Genomic DNA, 16,274 nt, shown 5'->3' on the forward strand with positions numbered 1-16,274 from the left:
ATGTGCCTGCTTAACATTCGGGTCTCCGATCGCCTTGGGGGGAGTTTTAAATCTCTGAGGGGAAGACAACACAAAGCAGACTTTTCACTTAAAGGGTTTCTGTTAAGAATTGTGTAGACGGACCAGGGGGCTAGGGAGAGTGAGCCAAAGCGAATGGAAGACAGCGCTCTCGGTAGCGGACCATGAAGCGCCGTGATTCATATGTGGAAGCAAGAAGTTATCTGGACGGACCGAGACGAGTCACTAGAATGCCGCCGGCGTGCGGTCGGGACTGCCGACAGTCCCCCCGTTTCTCTCCAGCCCCCATCGCTGCACCCGAAGGTGGGACGCCGGGCCGCTGAGCCGGCACGGTCAGGCCAGAGGTGCCCGAGCGCGCCGCCCTCTGCGGCCATCGGCCCTCTTCCATGAAGGGCGAAGACAGCCTTCCTGGTGTTTTCGGCTTCCCGGCCTGGTGTTTAAGAAGACAGGCAAGGAACTTGCAAATAAAAATCAAAGCGGCCATTTCAATGACGCCCGAAGGGTTAGGAACGCGAGGCCAGGGAGCGTGGCCTTCCGGACTCGAGTCCCGCGCTCGGCGCGCCGCGCTCGCGTCTCAGGGGCAGGTTGTCTGTCGTTCTCTCTGACGCGTTTTCTCCTCCGTAAAATCATACGTGTGGCGTTCGGGGCATGGCAGACACAAGCCGCAGGAAACAAATGAGACTCCGTGGGAAGGTCCTGGGGCCTGGCGCGCGTCGCATACTCAATGAATGGGCGCGCTTTAAATTGTCATTACTATTGTTCTGTGACGAGTGTGCAGAGGCTTTACAAAAATACTCCTATATTCAAGAAGAAAACCCCCGCCTGTGCACTCTTACTAGCCCGACGCCGAGGGGCGATCCCCCCGCCTGCGCGACGGAGCGGCATGATGGTGTAATAAGTGACCACCGGCTGCCGCCGACCGAGGACCTCGGGTTTGCCGGGCAGTGAGCTGGGTCTAAGATAAATACGAAGTTGAGTAAGACAAATATATCTCCTCTCAGAAGATTTTATGGGAAGACAGTTTCATAAATAACTATTTGAAAGAACAAGCAAACCGAACTTTGTCACAAATCCACGGGGGGGGGCGGGGAACTGCGCCTATTATTTTCATGCAGAGAAGGAGACGTACGAGGGGGTGCAGGGAGCGGAGGGCGCGGGGCCGCGCGCGCTGGCAAAACACTCTGCGAACTTCTCTCTTTTCTCCCCCGCAGCTAAAGTCTGTGAGATTCTTTCACAGGGCACGCGGTTTCGTGTTTGGCTAGAATGGAAGCACTGGCTCCTTCCAGCACACCGTCACCCGTGCTGCTGTGTGAGGCCTTTGGCTGTCTCGTGAGGATATGATTTGAAAAAGGAAGAGAATGAACAACCGCGGGGTGGGGGCCCCCAGGGAAGAGGGCCCAGCCTAGCCTCCCGTCTGTTTGCCTCGGGCGTACACTGAGAGGAGGGATTTGACTGAATTATTTTTCAGAGGAGGAAAAGTAGACTCTGGAGTAACTTAGAAATGGTTTAAAGGTAGGGTTGTGAGGTGCCTTTCCCATTTGGAAGAATTCCTTTTCCTTTCGATTAGAAAGTTACTTTGAAGCCAGCACCAAGGCCTGTGCGTTGGGCTGCGTGTCTCCAAGGCCATGGTTTGCAAACGTTTTTAGCTGTGATCCGCCGTAAGAGAGAATGTCGCACTGTAACTTGATGTAGCAAACACATTGTCCTCGCTGTAACTTGATGTACCAAACACGGCCCCGTCGCACAAACACCAGAGGGTACCCGACCTCCTCCATGCCACGCTCTCTGATATTTCCTATTCTCTTCTGCTTCAGCCTAATTTATTTCACGTTTTCTTAAAATTCCTGGTCATGACCCACTAAATTGATCTGATGACCCTCTAATGAGGCGTGACCAGCCTCAGTCCAAGAAATATTGCTGCGGGGGGTGAGGGGGGTGCTGGTGGGCCATCCACTGGGCACTGCCCCCCGCCCCCGCTCAGACCGGCGGCTGACGAACGCCCCTTGTCCTGGCATGGCCTCCGAGGAGGCCCGGGAGCCTGCAGCCCTGGCCCCGCCCCGTGTTCCTGCAGCAGTGGTGGCTTTAAAATGCCGCCTGGGCAGATGGATGCTCCCCTCGCTAAACATCTGCCTTTCTCCCTAACTTCATAGTGAACGAGCCACCAAGAGATATGCGTAAGGGCAGATCATGTGCAACTCTACCACCCGGAGACAAAAAGTCACAGACTTGCTTCTGGAGAGTAATAGGATAATAAGGCAATTTTGCGAATGGCCCCTCGCTCATGCTCCCCAGACACGTTACATTCTCTGTCATGTATGAAAGAGAACACGTGTTATTTGTTGACCAAGGGGACAGAAGGGCCAGAGGAAAATTGCTGGGTCGTTTTGTGTTTCTACATATATACAAGGTATAAGAAGAGATATTCTAGTTGCCATTTAAATTGGGATGAGAAAGAGGAAATTATAACTCCCAAGCTTGCTGCCGGTGAAACGGCGCATGAACGAGGGGGTGGAGGAGAGGGGAGAGGCCGCGCTCCCGGACAAAGTGCAGTTTCAGCGCTGACGGCGGCGGGGGAAGGAGGCGGGGGACTCCTGTGTACACGGCGAGCGTCTGGTTTTCCGCACACGCGTGGGGGCGTCCGACCTGCCTCCCAAATACTGGGCACGAGGAGGAAGCAGAGCCTCTGACACCGCAGCTGCCGAGGGAGCAGCCCTGGAGCCTCGGGGACCGCCCCACAGGCCAGCTTTCCCGGGGGAGGACAGGCCTCCGGAGTCCTTCCACCCGCCTCCTTCTCCGCCGAAGAGGCTGAGGCCGGAGGGGGCGGGACTCGCCCTGGACTGCGAGCTGTCCCGTGGGAGACGAGGGGACAGTAGATTCACGTCCAGCACTTCCGTGCAATCCCCATCCCTCCCCCCACACGCATGCGTATACACACGTACGTGCACACGTGGACAGTGCAACTCCAAAACCACGGCCCTTGGCCAGTGACCCTACAGCAAATCTCTGGGTTATCAGAGTCCCTCACCACTGTCAACTGCTAAATCCCTGATAACCAGCCAGACGAATGCTCTCTGAGCCCGGAGGATCCCCGGGGAGTGAACGAGTCACTTTACAAGCTACCGTAATTCTTTCTGGCCACCGGAGTCACTTGGGGCGGATGTGCCCACCTGCCCCTCGGACAGCTGCTCACAGCCGCTCCCTGTGCCACGGGGTGGCCTTTACGCAGGTGTGTGACAATACCGGCTTGTGACCAGTCCGTAGATGAGCCATTGATCACAAAAGTGTCCCACAGGCTTCCCGAGACAGCAGCTCACCGTCGCAGCCCCTGCCGATGCTTTCACCGGGGCCCGGCCCTGCCCCTCCCCTCGTGCTTCTGCAAACGAAGAGCTGAGGCGGCCGCCCGCGCTGCCGGAGGGGCTGCCTGCCAGGCAAGAAGCCTGTGCTCCTCCTTCCCACGGCCCTTCTCTCCTCGGGAACAGCAGGAAAGCAGCCCCGACCTAGCCGGACGACTGACGCGCCTACAGGCCCCCCATGGTCTCCCGAGGGGACCCGCGTCCTCGCAGGATCCTCGGAGTGGGCACGGCACTGCTCTCCACGAACGGTTCCCACGCGTGGCGGAACGAGACGCCCTGAACTCGTTGCCGACGGAAGCACGGAACAGCGTTCCTGCGGGGACCGGGCCGCGGGGAGCCTGTGCCGGCGGAATCCGGCCGCTTCCTGCGACCCGCGGAGGAAACCATCGTTTCTGGTCTGCCGCCGAGGCGTTCTGAGCGTTTTCTTCATTTTTCCTTAGTACTGTCCATCCCTTCTCCGAAGCCAGGGTTGGCCTCTGCCAGCCGGTCCGGCCGCCTTCTTCCCGCGTGGGGCAGGGGCGCGGGCTGGCGGAGGCGCCTGCCCTCCCGCCCCGGAGTCTGCTGAGACCCGGGGTGCGGGATCGCGGTCCGGCCTCAGTGCCCCTGCGTGCCCAGGCGGCCTCTCTGTCCCTGTGGGCCGCTCCGGTCCCCTGTGTTTTCCTCCCCCCGGATGCAAAGTGGTTCGTCCAGAAAGGAGACAAATGCAAGAAACAAAACCCCTGCAGCGGCTTCCTCCGCGGGGGAAACGAAGACGCCCGTCAGCACGGCCCCGAGTCGCCGCCGAGGGGGCAGAATGACGTCACTCTGCCCTGCCAGGCTCCACGAGGTCACCCTGCCAGAAAGCACTCGGAGCGGCAGGGACGTGCTCGCAGTGGGTGGGCGTTTCCACCTGCCCGCCGAGGAGCCGAGGAGCTGGCCGTCGCGCACACACACACAGCGGCGCTGACGAGGAGGAGCTGATGCTAATCCAGCGGACATGGGACCGGGACCAGCTCAGCTAGCAGATTCCTGTCAGACACGTGCGCGGCGAGGGAGGCCGGGAGGGAGGCCGGGAGGGAGGCCGGGAGGGGGACCGGGAGGGAGGCCGGGAGCGGGGCCGGGAGGGGGGCCGGGAGGGAGGCCGGGAGGGGGGCCGGGCGCCGGGCCTCTGGGCCAGCTCCGCCTGGGAGGACGCTGGACACCTCTGTCGCCCTTTAACTGCAGGGCACAGTTTATCTTAAACCCGCCCAAGGAAATGTAAATTTCGTTTAAATTGGAGGAGGCCCCTGCAGGAACTGGAGTTCAGAACAGCTGAGCAGGTGTCCCCTCAGGAGGGGATCGGCGTGTCCTTGGTGTGTCCTTGCTGGCAGAGGCTGCTCCAGGGGCTAAGCCTTGATTCGTGAGCCTGGGCTGCACCCGGAGGGGCACAGAAGGAGGCAGGCCGTGTGCCGCGTGCGGTCCCCAGCTTGCAGACACCGGGGCGGGCTCCGTGTACCCCACTCCGCCCTGCAGCACCGCCACCAGCTCCTGCTGCATCAGTAGAAGCATCAGGACAGTGTGTGGCTCAAAAGCCGTGAGGCGCCCGTTCGCTGAGAATAAGCAGGCGCCGCGCCCTGGACCCCAGTCTTGGGCTTGCCCAAGCAGGGCACACAAACTGTCCCCAGATCTGACGGAAAGTCCACCTCTGTGTGTGGTATCCACTGTCACAGTCAGCTACGGGATAAAAAAAACCCTAAAACATGACTCATGCGTGACACCCCTGAACACACTTTTGAAGGACTTTGCCCTCTGCACCTGTGAGGTGTAAAGCACGTCCCTTTATTTTGCAGGGTACGTGAAGAATGACTTTGCTCTGACTTATTCTCCTACCTCTGGGGAGTAGATCACACAAATCTTAGAGGGCTCAGCATCCATTTGCAGAATGGCTGCATAGAAACTGGCACTTAAGCGATTCTTCATGCCACAGACATTTGTCTCTAACCCGCGAACACCCCCCCCCCTCGGAACGGGGACACGCACCGCCTCACGGGGCAGCGCCCGGCGTCCTTAACGGCTGCTGCTCCAACTGCGGGCCCCCCGCCCCCGCACACCGGGCCCCCCGCGTGTCCCTGCCCCTCTGCACACTGTGCCCCACCCCCCGACACTGTCCCGCCCCACCCCTGCGCATCCCTGCCTCCCCCCAACAGGCGGCCACCCTGGGCCCTGGCTGGCTTCTTGGCGACGCTCTGCCCCCAGCCTCTTCTCTGTTTTCTGCCCTCCACATCCACGCCGCTCGTCTCTGCAGACCCCTCTCCTCCTGCTCAGCTGCTCGTCCTTCCCTCCCCTGTCGGGCATCCCAGGGGCGCCCGAAGGTGTCACCTCCTGCAGCTCTGTGGTTCACCCCCTGGTGGCGACCTTGAGTCCTCAGCTGTACCTGCATTTGCCGAGCAGGTGACACGTGGGGGTGCGCAGGGGGCCACCCAAATCTGTGGGTCTGAGGAAGCCTGGAGAAGGCGGCACAGCGGGTGGGCGACGGGCCCCGGAAAAGGCGTATCCAGTGATGGCCGTCGGGTCCCCCACTGTGCACGCTACCCGCCCCGTGACTTGCTGTAGGGAATCGGGTCCGCTCCAAGAGCAAGAGGCCTGAGGGGCAGGCTCAGCCAGTGAGCTTCGGGGGACCCCGAGACCCTCCCATGGAGCCAGCTCTCAAGCCCCTCCCCGCAGCAGCCCTGCCGGCATCTGCAGGGTGGGCACGTGGTCCCGGGCCCGGCGCCGGCGTTGTCTTCGCTTAGACCTCTCCTCGCCGCGGCCGCGTCCGAACGCGCGTCTTCGGCCCCCAGGACGTCGTCTCTGACGGCCCCGCACCCAGCGTCTCTGATGGAAGAGCCACAGCGGGAAGGGTCGGCGAGGGAAACACGCGGGGCTGGGCGCCCACGGCGCTGCTGTCCCCTCCTGAGAGCGAGCGGAACCACCTGATCTTGAGTGTCTGGAAGTGTCGCCGGGCACACCTCGGTCAGGGAGCTGACGACCAAGCTCGATCTGCCTTGAAGTTCGTCAGCACCTTCTGTGCGCGGAGGATCCGCCACCTGCCGGCAGGTCGGAAGTCGAGCCTCAGGGGCCCCGCAGTGCAGAGCGTCACCTCGCCGGGGCCTTTACGGGCATGAGCCACGTCCCTCATCTGGGGAGCAGGGTGGGGGGGACCTGGCCTTCCCTCAGCGAGCCGTGTTGGTGTTGAGTCGCAGCACGAGCCCCTCCTGCAAATCGCCCACTAAATAAACCATGCTTGACCTAGGAGAGCAGCATAATTATTTCACTTACATTGACAACATTTCGATGAGCACGAACCCCAGGAGCCCCTGGAGACACGCGGCAGGGACAGCGGAGAGGAGGGGGCGGCGTCCGCCTGGGAATTCGTGGTCCGTGTCCTCGTGGGCCGCGACACCGGGGCCCGGGTTGGCCAGGTGCGCACGGGTCCCGGTTCCGGAGAGTTCTCGCTGGCCAACCGGGGGTGCAGAGGCGAGTTTCGCGTGCTCCCCATTTTCGGCCGCGTTCCCTGGGGTGCCCGCCCATTGCTAAGGCCTGCTCCGTCGTTCTGACCACCTGCCCCGTCTGCTCTGAAGTCACCGCAAATGCTCTGGCCCGCGTGCCCCATCCTCCAGGGTTGTGCCTTTCAGATCTAAAGTCACCACGCGTAAGAGCCTTTGCTTGTCATCTGCTTTAGAAGAGAACAGCTTACTAGTGCATCTCTCGTTGTAAACAATGATGCAGATTAGCGTCCGTGGTCTGTGCGGGGCGTGGGCAGCAGAAGTCTTCGGAAGCTGTCCTTGCACTGCATTGTTTTGACTCGCTAATCAAATGTAACTGGCCATGGATTCTCCCTGCGCCACCTCGGAGGCGGGTGAGGAGCTGGTGGTGCTGCTGATGGCGTCTCGCGGTGCTCAAACAGTGACAGCTCTTACCAAGTGAGTGAAAAAATGGCTCCAGAGGCCGCTGGGAACTCGGGCCAGAGATGGCCCTCACGGTGGCTGAGCCGGTGGCTGGCGGACATGTTCTCATGCACTGTGATTGAGTCTTGCTCCAGCTTTGGAGAAAGTCGCATCCCGGATCTGCCTGGCAAGGCCGGTAAGGCGGGAAGGCGCTCGCGCACATTCAGCCGCGTCGGATAACTGCAGTGAAAACACGGCACCTGCGTCGGGGGGTGCAGATGACGTGCTTTAAACACACTGATAACTTTGCACCCTGTGTTAGGCTCCAAATGGTTTTGAAGGCGTTTTATTGGACCCTTGAGAATGACTTCTGAGATTTTTGTCGGTGAAATGTCCCCATCGCGAACACACAGCTCCAGCCCAGTCGCATAGTCGGGTTCGTGCAGGACCGGGACGCCTCACACCTGCATGTCGCCGGATGCGGCGTTTTTCTTTAGCGCTGAATCCCGCTCTGGAGCTGCCCCTAGGGCACTTCTGAAGTAAATGGCCGGTTGTGACCAGCGTCGGCCCGATCCGGGTTCATTCGCTTGTTAATTCGTTGCTCACTGCCTCGCTCACCCACGGCTTCTCCTGCGGGTCGCCCCCCATGCTGAATTCCTGGAGCAGGAGACACAGTGGTCTTCGCTTGACACGCCATGCTCTGCAGGGCACGCTTCTCGACCAAGCAGAGCTCCCTGGCGGGGCGTGGCACTCAGCGGCACACAGCAGCCGGGCGGCCTGCGCTGTGCCCGTGGTGATCCCAGCGCCGCGTGCACTAAGGGTCACAATGATGTTCGGACCGAGCTATGCAGTTTGATCCTCGGAGACGACGAGCCACCCCCGAGAAGCATGGCCTCAGTGTGATGACGAGTGAGAGAGCGAGCGACGGGCCGCGCCTTGGCCGGAATGCCATGCGGCACCTGCCCAGGGCGGGGAGGGGGAGGAGCACGGGCGGGGCGTCTCGGGGCTGAGCGGGCGTGTGGGCCAGGGACTGGGGGCCCGGGGGCCCGGGGGACAGGGGTGTGGGGCGGCGAGGGTCGGGGGGCGTTCCCGGCAGAGCGGCTTGTGCAAACCCCAGCGGCGTCGGCGTCGCGCGCGGGCGAGTGCGCGTTTCAGGGCTTCCCGCGGGACCGTCCGTGCACCCGGGGGCTGCGGAGGGGGGCGCAGGGGCGCGCTCCGTCCACGCTCGGTCGCTTTTGTTGTTCTTTGCAACGGAACTTGCCCCTCTGGTAAACTCCACTCACTGGGGCTGTGAGTGTAGCTAAGGTCTTGGTCCTCGTCTCATGCTCAGTTGAAGCAAACATGGTGTTTTATAAAGTCTTCGGTATAATATAATAATTTTGATCAGAAAGGTTTCATTCTGTTTTGTTTCGTTTTCAACCTCAGACTGATCTATTGCTGTTTATCTCATAGTCACTGATTTAAAGGCACCAAACCTGCCTCTAGTCTAGCTCAGTGCACGTAGTGACCACATGTCAGCTTTTGCGGTGGTTTGTTCCCCGGTCTCGCCTCTGGGTGATGACTTACTCATCCATTCGTTGGACGGGTGTTAATTATAGGTGCATTGTGCGGAGTCTGGTTGCAGGTCAGGAGACACTGGTGACCACGCCGACAAGGGGCGCTCAGACCTGTGGCAGGGCAGCTCGTGCCACAGCAGTGGTCACAGTGTGAACGATGCGGCGGTCAGGGCTGAGCAGGCTCAGGTCAGAGGGGCTCGGAGGACACAACCGTGAGGAGCAGGAGGAGCGGCGGGGTGGGGGGAGCAGGTGACTCAGGACGTAAGTCGTGGTAAAGCCAATGGACTCCACTAAAAACACTTCGTGAGGAAAGGATGGAACCAGCAGACTTAGGTGGCGGCTTGAGCCGCTGAGAGCCATTTGCTGAGGTGGGAGTTCTAGCAGCGAGGCCTGCAAGTTTTCTAGGAAGCTTCCAGAACACACAGACCCCGTCGCCAGAACTGGTCCTGAGAGGCCCCCTCTGGGGACCACTGGTCTATCCTGACCCCTGTTTTTATCCATGAGGACACAGCTAAGCCACCCCGCGCCCATGAGAACTCAAGCCCTTCTCGGAAGGCTGAGTCTCCCACAAGTCCCCTGCCACCTGCCCCAGGCTTTCCCGGAAGCCCAGACATCCCTCCCCACACCGTGTGCCGTTCCCCGCAGGTCTGCCCCCGCGCTCCGACTTGTCGCGGCCCAGGGCCCAACACTGACAGTTCCCGCGAGCCCGTGTTGGGTCGCAGCTGCGTGAAAACCCAGACGTGTCTGCGGCCACGCCGCCCTGAACATGCCCGAGCCCGTCTGATCTCAGAAGCTAAGCAGGGCCGGGCCTGGTTACTACTTGGATGGGAGACCACCTAGGAAGACAGGTGCTGCAGGCAGAAATAATAAAAAATAATAAGAAAAGAAAAGAAAAGAAAAGACAAAGAAAACCCAGATGGATTCTGTCTTCAAGGAGCCAGACCCATTTCAGTAACTAAGACCGCGGAGTCTTGTTAGGACTGACCCCCTCCCCCCGCCCCTGCCTCACTGTCCCCAACTGACCAGGCTGCAAATCCGATCGGATGGCACCCGGGAAACTCATGGCCGAGAACAGTTGTGTGTCCCCGTGACCCCTCCCTTTCTAAGGCCGGTTCTGAGCCGAAAGGAGAGGGCAAGTTCAGACCCTGTGTGTTAGAAGTGCAGAAATTTTCTTTAAAAGTGGTGGGGGTTTTTTTGTTTGTTTGTTTGTTTGTATTCTGTATTCTGTATTCTGTAGAAGAATTTGACCCAAGTTTGAGTCGCCGCCTTGACATAGGTCCCCTCGGTCCTTTTTGTAGGGACGAAATTGTTAGCTATTTTAGGTTTTCTTTCTAAGCTTTATCTCTAGTCTCTACGTTACCTCTGTTCACGTTAAGAGCTTTCTCTACTCTCTCGGGAGCACAGGATATCCACGCTACGAATTCCTGATGCTTCTCTTCCCGCAGCGCAGAAACAGAACAGTGCTGCGTTTGGATTATAAAACAAATCCAGGGATTTACCTACAAAATTATAGATGAGCATGAATATGTCATACACACCGGAATCAATAACTCTGGTAATAATAGTGTTTTATCTATGATAATTCTTAAATCTCCCCATATTCCAAGAGGACTTGGTCTCCCACAGCTTAGTACCTTCCTTCAATTATTCTTGGTATTGGGGGAGAAAAAACAAAACCGATGTTATTTTTGTCTAACATCTTTGCAGTTGAGAAAACATCTTGCCAGTTCAGTCATACGGCCAGGCAGGTCTCCTGCAGTGGAGGCCGGTCCCAGCTTCGGGGACCTTGTAGCTGATATCAGTGAGGAAGCCCTCGGAAGCAGAATGCAAAAATACACCTCCTCTTTTGCACGTTTTACAAAAACATAAGACTCTGCGCATTCACAGTGCCTGGACCCCTCACGGCCTCGGACCTGCCCGCACACGGGAAGGCTCCTGAAATCCACGCTCATTAGCTTCACATAAAAGTGCATCCAATTTGTAGTCCTGTTAGGGCTTTTCTTCTGTAGAATGTCATTTGGGCTGGGAGGGAGGTGGGGATAAGACTAAAACTCGACATAGATCACGGTGCTTTTAAATACGCTCTAATAGGATTTAAGTGTAGACAATTGAATAGAATAGATATTAAGCCCAGACATTTTCACTGAGCTTTTTTCTGGAAAGGATTTCTCATTGGCCAGAGACGATCAAGACAGCCTTGCCTAGGGACTAAAGACATAATTTTCCACGCGCTAAGCTCAACATTTACAGCCTCATGAGACACTGTCACACGCCAGCAGAGGTGACACGTGACGGGCCCATCAGTCCCACTCCGCTCTCGTTCCTCATCCTGAGGCATTTCTGATGTATATAGTTCACAGATTTAAATAGAAAGTTCTGTACATCCTAATTCAGTTCCGACAAAGGATTCATAAGGAATTAATACACTTCCGTACCAACAGAACTGTATGTAGATACAGGCTCACAAGTGACCTTATCAGAAGAGCAAGGGGTTCCTCTGGCACAACCACAAGGCATGTTATAAAGGATTTGGGGGTCTCCATCCTATAGAAATTCAGTTTTCTATTCTTAAGAGGAATCACGTCATAAACTTACATCACCTCACATTTCCTGTTCGATTTCATTTTCTCAGCCTTGCTTTACTTAAGTAACTAAGTACGAGAAACATGGGACAATATCATCTCTGACCACGTCTCCCTTGCCCGCCCGCGGGGCACGGTGCCACAGGCGCCGCTGGACGCCCGTCGTCTGGGAAACACAGTGTCGGAGACCATCCCGTGGAGAGCGTGCTCTCCAGGGCTGCGAGTTCCGATTCAACGTAAAAGGCTCTGAGAACGCTACTTATTGTGTCCATGTAGAACAAATATTTTTGTAGAGAAAATAACATTTTTTATTACTTTTTTTGAGAAAGATTTTTTTTTTTAAGTGAGTTTTACTCACCTCTAGTATTGCTGGGAAAATAAAGTGAATTTCTCCAGTACTTTTTGCTTGCAAGGAGGCATGACTGGTATAACTGTACAGGGGAAGAACGTACACGTTCTTGTCAAAAAAAAAAAAAAAGCTGAGGTGATCGTGCAAGGGACGTTTTGACAATGTCCAGGTCTATCGAATCATGGCAGTTTCTTCGACCTTACCATTCTATATGACAGTTGGACTTCAAAAAAGCAGGAAACCAACAGGTGGTGCGGGACCCGAGAGGCGGCCGGGGCACAGGTTGCGGTGGGTTTTCATGGGCGTCCTGAGCTGTCGGGATGTGTCAGTTAAGTGAACAGACGGCCGAGCCGCTCTGCGTTGACGCTGGGCTCGGGTGCTCTCGGCCTTTCGGTTTGGGGTGGTTAAGGTAGAGAAGGCACCTGGCAAACTCTATGGGCCCGGTCATATTTTGGAATGTCTGACAGTTGACTGTTCCCAAATAGTCGACAAGCCGAGAATGCCCTTCGGATGGGCGGAGCCATCAGATCTTGCCAACAGTTCCTGCACTATTATAACATTTAATAGAAAATCTGTTCCCCAAAAATGACCGGACGTAGAAAGAAGCTGGAATCAGAGCAGGTCCGAGTGGCCGGCCTGGGCGCCAGGGGGACGTGCCACACCCGGTCAGGGTGGCATGACTAGTGACGATGTCCGTCTCTGTGTGCCGGCTCCCAGCACAGGGGGGAGCCGGGAAGACTTTGGGGAGAGCCGCAGAAACGTGTTGACGTACTTTGCAGGAGTGAGAATGAATTTATCTTTTAAACCGAGGACAAAACGCCCTGCTTTCCCCCGACCTCGCATGCCTTCATGACGTGGGCCTTTCGAGCCTGTTCCGTTAGGAAGCGGTGGCCGGGCGGCCAGCTGGGGACAGCGTGGGGACCGACCGCGTCCGTTGCAGGCCATTTTGATTAGTGTTCTTGGATGTCCAAATACGGAACGCCCGCCACGCGGCGTGCTCTCAGAGAGCAGCGCTGTCCAGAAGACACTACGTCCCGTGCTGGTGCGGTGCCCCGCCCCCCCCCGGGCCCGGGCCCTGTCCCGCTTCACCGCAGGGGGCAGGGAAAAAAGCCCTAATACACCGATAATTAGCCGAGATCTGAAAGCACTTTGCTGCACAGATGTCGTATTTTAGAGGTTTCCGAGGTAAGGAGTATTTATTTAGTTTTAACTTCATCAAAACAAAATGTTCAGTAAAAACACATTGAAATGACACTTAAAACAATGACGGAGCCCAAAATCTGTTGTCCCGTTCCATTTGAGTGTTTGGCAAATCTAGTTGTTAAATTACCCCATATTGAGAGTTGGGGAATAAATGTTTACATAATTGCTCCCACTTTTCCTGACTCTCTTCGTTCGATTTGTTTTAGAGCAGAGGAGTAAAAAATATTTCATTAAAAGAGCTTTTGAGGCTGAACGCTCTAATTAATGGCTGACTAGTTCTCTCAATAGACTTTTAGATAAAAAACCTAATTATCTCCATTCTACTGGGTTTTGAGGTTGTGATGAAAAGCAGAGCCAATGTTCGGCGACACCCCGGGTGCCACCTGTGTGACTCAGCATCTCACCGCCCCCCACAGAGCCAGCCCACAACATGCAGCAGACCCCTTCTCCTAACGGTCTGAGAAATCGATGCCGTTAAAATGGACGCGCGTGAACCACCTCGGCTTTGTGACGAAACGGTCTAGGCCGCATAATGCAGGGCCCTGTGGGTGCTGGCTGGCAGGCGTGCGTTTTTGTTGTGTTGTCTTAGGTAAGGGGAAGAAATCGATTCATCTCGATATGACTGTCTTCACGAGGAGATGCCCAGAAAGGGGCAGGGTCCAACTCACTTCCCCAAAATCAAGTTACAAGGGTAGCAGAGGTAAATCTGGCAAAAAAAAAAAAAAAAAAAAATGATCTTTCTGATTTCGGATGCTTGTCATACCAGGAAACTCACTGGCTTCAGAGGGAATGACCAGGTGGGACCATTTAGAGACACTACCCCAGCAAGCACGTGCAGGGGCGGCGTGGGGCAGTGAAGAGGAGGCATTTTTAAATATCTTACTTTCTAACCGTATGATATAGCAATCAGATATATTTTTAAATTACAATCTATTGATTAATAACTTCCACGTGAATGACCTATAATGGCAATTTTGCTTCAATATCAAAAGATGAATCCTGAGCGCTCTGGGAATGCATGATCTGCCACAGAAAGCTGGAATCTTTTCATCGACACACCTAAAAGTCAAATAATAATGTTTCGTGTACAATTTGGAAAGAAAACACAGTTATATGGCCCTCCCCCCATTGAAATCTGTTTTTAGTGACTCGGAAATGGGAGTCAAATATTTTATTGAGCTTAAATATAGGCTTTGATATATTAAAAGAAAAGCTATTTACAGGTGATTTGTTACTAAATAAATTCTTGGAGGAACACTTTTAATTACCCGAAAGGTAAGGTAACAATAAACACAGGAAATATAAATGAATAAAGTGTTCACAGTCACATTGCTTTAGGAACTATAAATAACCCCCTCCCCAGCTATTATTAGCATGTGTGAACAAAAGAAAGTTCCAGAAATAGAAAAACAAGAGCTTCGAGGTGAGCCGTATTCCATGGCATAGGAAATGTCGCCGGCAAACTCATGGACTTAGGGGGTTAATAAAGGACATTTCCACGCTGCCTGTTTGCCAAGGAAATTCTTTTGCTGGCATGTTTGTAAAATTGGCAGGCTCAGGTTTCCTGCGGGCGACATGAGGTGTGATGAAGAATCTTATCTTTACTTCCTCACTAAAATCGGCGCTGATCGCTCGCCTTTTCCTTAACTTATTTGGTTATTATCGAGCAGCTGAAGGAGGGAGGGGCGTGGCGCGTCGTGGCCAGCCTCGGGTCCCACGTTTGCCTCTGGGTCTGCGTCTCTGTGTGTGGAGCCCTGAGCCGTGGCTTCCTGATTGGTGAATGCAGCACACAGACTGAGCCCCCAACATCACAGGCATGATGCTAAGCAAGTGGGATCACAGAGTAAGTAAAGATGCCTGAGCGGACGGACTTGGGGACAGACAGCTCATTAGGACTGACGAGGAATGTGTCATAGGGATGGTACGTGGGCAGGAACTCGGTCTATGGAGTGGGGACCAGGGCAATGGTACAGAGGTGGCGGCCTTCGAACCGACTCAGTGTGGAAGGGCGCCTCGCGGAGAGGGGCGGGGCGCCTGCGCTGCGGGCCGCAAGGCACTCGCGAGGAGCCGACGGAGTGGTAAAAAGCGCGCTGAAAAGCGCGGCAGACGCTAGACACACGGAGCACATTCCTATTTGACCTCATTTTATAACCGAAGGATTCACGCACATGGATACGGCAGATCTTCTGATTTCCGATTGTTCGCTAAATATTTTTTTTGGATGACTAACAAGGAGTGCCATCGTCTGAGAGACGATGGTAAAAGTGTCCTGAAAAGTGAGAGAGATGTAAATCTCCAGTCTGTTTGTTTCGTTGTGGTTTTAATCCGTTCAGATCAGAATCAAGTGAAGAAAAAATAACTTACCCGAATTTGGATACAGTTTCTCCTGAGTAGTAATGAAAGTAATTATTTTTAAAAACTCGTCACGTTTTTGGCGTGTTTCAGGAGATGAAATGATGAAGACGTGGCATTTAGGAATGAGCAGGTCGTTTTTTAAAACATCCATCACGCGTTCGCAGCCCGCGCGTGTGTTCTGGTAAAAGAGATCATGTCCTCGGCCAGACACGCACTAGCATGAGCTCCCTCGGGTAGTAACGTACGACTTCCCTGTCTTAAGTCGGGCAGCTCTGCGATCGTTTGGTCCCCTGACTCCCCCTCAGGTAGTTTTTGGGTGCCCACGGTGTGCGATGTCAGGGGAGGCAAGCGGCGCGTTAGAAGTCTGTGTCCCGGTGTCTTTTTAGAATGAAACATTTAAAAATGCACGCGAGGAGGACGAGGGCCCGCCCCACCCAGCACTGCCGTCTATATGTGATTCCATTTTTAACCGCGAAAAACAGAGAAGCCGCTTCGCTTCAGCAAAACGGCGGCTTAGCCTAGAGCAGGCAGGTACGGGCAGGTACGGGGAGCGGACGGGGAGCCGACGTGGATTCAGAATCTCCACCGCGCGTGGCGCCCACTCCCTTCTGCGCGTTAGACGTCAGTGCCCCACAGAAAAGCCATGAAACAGCAGAAACCTGCCCTGTGCCCGGAGCGGTCTCTGATCTGCCAGGACGAACCGAAGCCCTTTCCGCTGAGGTTCAAGGGCAGAGGGGAGGGTCCCGGGCCACCTCCCGTTTGTCTCATCCATACTGGCTGTCCCCCCGCATCCCTTTGCCTTCCCCCTTGTTACGTTTTGTCCCGAGATAAGGACATTCTGGCTGGGAGTCTTGAGCCCTCTGCTGCCAGGTTCCCAGAAATCGTAAGCATGGCAGTTCGAATTTAGAAGAGACACAGTGTATATAAAAGCTCTTCTGGTTCCATTTGATTTTTTTTGTTGTCGTTAAGAAACA

General features: G+C 55.5%; 1 protein-coding gene and 1 pseudogene across 4 annotated transcripts in view; both read left to right on the forward strand.

Annotated features, from left to right (window-relative positions):
• The window catches only part of NR5A2 (nuclear receptor subfamily 5 group A member 2), an 85,243-nt gene that overhangs the window by 19,013 nt on the left and 49,956 nt on the right, over positions 1-16,274 (forward strand). The window lies entirely within an intron of this gene.
• On the forward strand, positions 9,554-9,671 carry LOC118613399 (annotated as a pseudogene).

The sequence above is a fragment of the Rousettus aegyptiacus genome, unplaced genomic scaffold (genome assembly GCF_014176215.1).
Source record: "Rousettus aegyptiacus isolate mRouAeg1 unplaced genomic scaffold, mRouAeg1.p scaffold_m13_p_18, whole genome shotgun sequence".
In the NCBI taxonomy this organism is placed as follows: Eukaryota; Metazoa; Chordata; class Mammalia; order Chiroptera; family Pteropodidae; genus Rousettus; species Rousettus aegyptiacus.